Here is a 3,536-nt window from a genome sequence, read left to right as displayed (position 1 = left end):
AAAGACGAAGGGGGAGGGGGGGTACGGTGTTGTGGGGTTTGGTTCTGTACTAAAAGGTGACATTGGCTTAAAAACTAAAACACAAAAAAAAAAACCAAAAAAAAAAAGATTCACTTTTTTCTATTTTAAATACTCGCAAAAAAAAAACCAAAAAAAAAAAAAAGGTGAAAATATGGTGTTCTTACAAGCTTACATAAATATTTATTAAATACTTTTTTTTTGGGGAGGGGGGATGCACCGATTTATTTTGTTGTTTTTTTTTTTCTTTTGATATTTTTTTAATACCTCAGACCTGTTTAAAAAATAAAAAAAAAAAAAAAAGACTTCAACCAACCAAAAGCCAAGTTTGGAGGCTCTCAAAGTCACTCCCAAAAATCTGTGACTGGCAGGTTGCCACAAGGGTCTGGTCGTTCTTTAGTTGCTCTATTTTTGTCGTTCTAGTTTTCCATATTTAGGAGGGGGAGAAATAATTATATATAAATATTATGCAAAAAAAAAAATAATCTAGTTTTCTTTAGATCAGAAACTGATATTTTTACGTCAGCCATATGTATTTTGTTTAAAGAGAAGTAAATAAATAGATCTCGAGTCCCGGCGCAACTGTGTGACGGCAGGTCCAAGGGACAGGTAATTAATTCCGTGCATTAATTAATTCAGCCATCGGATGCCAGTCAGCTTCCTTTTCTCTGAGCAGCCATCTTTCTACTAGACGTTAGTTGGGTGACACAAATGGGGTTTTTTTTAATATATAATTATATATATAAATTATGTTGGTTATGGCTGGTTGCTTCAAGTATAAGCGTTTCTTGTGCGTACAAATTTCCTGTAAAGTATTTGGGGGTTTTTTGGGGTTTTTTCGTTGTTTTTTTGTTTTTTTTTTTTAGTTTCAGTGATATACTGGCAGCAGCTGACTCTTGGCTTAAGTTATTGAGGACATTACAAAAGATTTGGGGGAGATTGGTGCTCCAAAAGGCATGGTCGGCGGCACGAACTTTTGGGGACTCTCTGCAACATGCCTTGACTAGGGGGAGATATATATAAATATATATATATATATTCATATAGTTATTGGAATTTTTTTTTTTTTGCTTTGTTTGAACTGCCACGAGCGCGCACGGGGACAGTGCCCGACAGGAACCGAAGTCATACCCTGTGATCCGTGTTAACTTGCCTTGGAATGCTTTGTTATTAAAACACTCCGAACGTAATTTTGCATCCAGTTCTTGATCCCAGGAGGGTCTCTGGTGGTGGATTTTTTTTTTTTTTCTTTCTGTGGAATAAATTGGCGGATTGGTACCAAAGACATCCCACCACGCCCTCGGGGTGCGTTGCTGACCAGGCAGCTTCTGAGGCGTTTGCGTTCCGTGATGAGGTTTCCTTTCTGGTTTGCACAGGGGAGTTTTTAACTTCGTTTTCAAAGGTTTCGTGCAATAAGCTTCGAGGGAAATTTCGGAAACAATCTCAAGAAGGAAAAAAACTAAACCAAATTTTAGCATGGGCGGCCTTTGGCTTTTTTTCCCCCCCTGCGAGGAGTCGATGGCCCGGAGTGCTCAGCCCCAGCTCCTGGGGGGGGCCACGATGGGGGTGACTGGAAAAACCCCATCCCAAATCCAGGGAGGGCATCTCCAAGGTGCCATGGCCGAGTCCTGCTGCTCTCCACGGCTGCAGGGACCACACCAAAGTCCCTGGAAGCTTTTGTGGGAGGGCACCTGTGGCTGCATCGTGTCCTGCTCCGTCCCACTCTTACGAGTTCATGGACGTGGATCCCTAAAACACCCCCCCTGCACTCCCAGCTCTCCCCTTGGAGCACAGGAATGTGGGGATACCTCTCTCCTGGGCCTGCCCCAAACAGAACCACCCCAACCAGGTGGGTTTTGGCCCCTGGTTCTTCCTCTCCAGCATCTCCCCCTGCTGAGTTCTGCTCTCCTCCCACTCACCAAAGGCCCCAATTTTCATCCAGCAAAGCCCATGGCTAAAACTGCCTTTAGTTTATTTCCTCCCCTTCAATAAATATATATATATACAGTATGAAATCAACATTTATGTGTGTGTATATATATTTATCCCGCGCTCTCACAACAAAACTTTCCTTTGAAGAGGGCACGCAGAGCCGAGTTTTTCTTTTCCAGTAACTAAGTATAATAAGCACTGGTATTTTTGTATAAAAACGGGAGAAAAAATAAAATACAAAACAAAAGACTGAATATTATGTGGTATGCATGACATTAAACAACAACAACAACAAAAAAATGGTGGTTTCAAAGCAATATGTACCCTGGTGTGTTTGCCATATCCTACAGTCCAGCTTAAAGTGCACCTGATCTGTATTGCATTTTGATATTAATCTCTATGTACAATGTTTTGCATGTAATTTATATGGTTCTTGGGAGAAAAAAAAAAAAAAGAATCTGAATGAATTGTCAGTTGGCTTCTTCTGAGCAAACAGACTCCAAGCAGAGCTAATACTCCGAGTGGAAGCAGAAGAGTGGTTGAGGGGTGGGAAAAGGGGGTACATAGTTCAAAACCAGGCGTGCTGGGGGAGAAGGAGGATGGTTTGGAATCAATAAAGCTTTGGCTGTTGAGCAGAAACAATGCGCGAGTGCATCCAGAGAATAAACTGTGCCCACGTGTAACTGTGACCTCCTCAGTGTGTGCAGCAGCTTGTGAAATCAATGCCAGGCCCTCTCCGAGCGCTGGAGGACCGGCTGGGCTTCCCATCCGAGCGTGGGAGTGGGGCCTGGGGGAGGAAGGAGGGATGGGGGTCAAAACGGACCCTGCTGCCACCAGAGCTCCCCTCAGGTTGGGGTTTATCTCCGTGTAAACCTCCCTGCTGAGTGTCCAGGGCTGGCTGGTCACACCCAGGACTCTGCCTCGGGTGTGGCTTCTCCCACCTCCAGGCAAAGTCCAGGATTTGCTGTCAAACAGCACCAAATTGGTGCTGCTGGGCTGTGTGGAGCTGCCCTGGAACACGGAACCTCCCTTGTCCTGTTCCCCTGGAGCACAGATCCCTCTTTGTCCCATTCCCTTGGAACACAGATCCTTCTTTGTCCTATTCCCTGGAGCACAGATCCTCCCGAGGCTGGGAAAACGGGTTGAAAACTCAAAATATCTTCCAGTATGGAAGGGATGTCCCTGATGCAGCGTGAGGGAGGGGACGGCACCTCAGGGGCTGCGGTTGGGCAGGTGGGCTCTGGAATGGGGGATGAGCATCATTCTTAGGTACCAGGAGGAATTTCCTCCTGGAAAGGGTGGTCAGGCACTGGAAGGGGCTGCCCAGGGAGGTTTGGAGTCCCCATCCCTGGACGTGTCCAAGGAAGGACTGGATGCGGCCCTCAGTGCTCTGGGCTGGGGGACAAGGTGGGGACCAGGCACAGGTTGGACTCGATCTGGGAGGGGGTTTCCAACCTCAGATTCCATGGGCACGGGGAGGGGAAGGGGCCACAGTCCAATCCACCCCACAGCGAAGGGCTCTGCACCCTTTTTGAGAGTTTTTGGGGGGGTCTGAGGCTCTGGCGGGGAGGAAGAAAACCCCAAAC

Source organism: Manacus vitellinus, unplaced genomic scaffold, assembly GCF_001715985.3.
Source record: "Manacus vitellinus isolate BGI_N305 unplaced genomic scaffold, ASM171598v3 scaffold_47_pilon, whole genome shotgun sequence".
NCBI classification, from domain to species: Eukaryota; Metazoa; Chordata; class Aves; order Passeriformes; family Pipridae; genus Manacus; species Manacus vitellinus.
The sequence above is the reverse complement of the archived record's forward strand: the minus strand, read 5'-3'. Positions refer to the sequence as shown.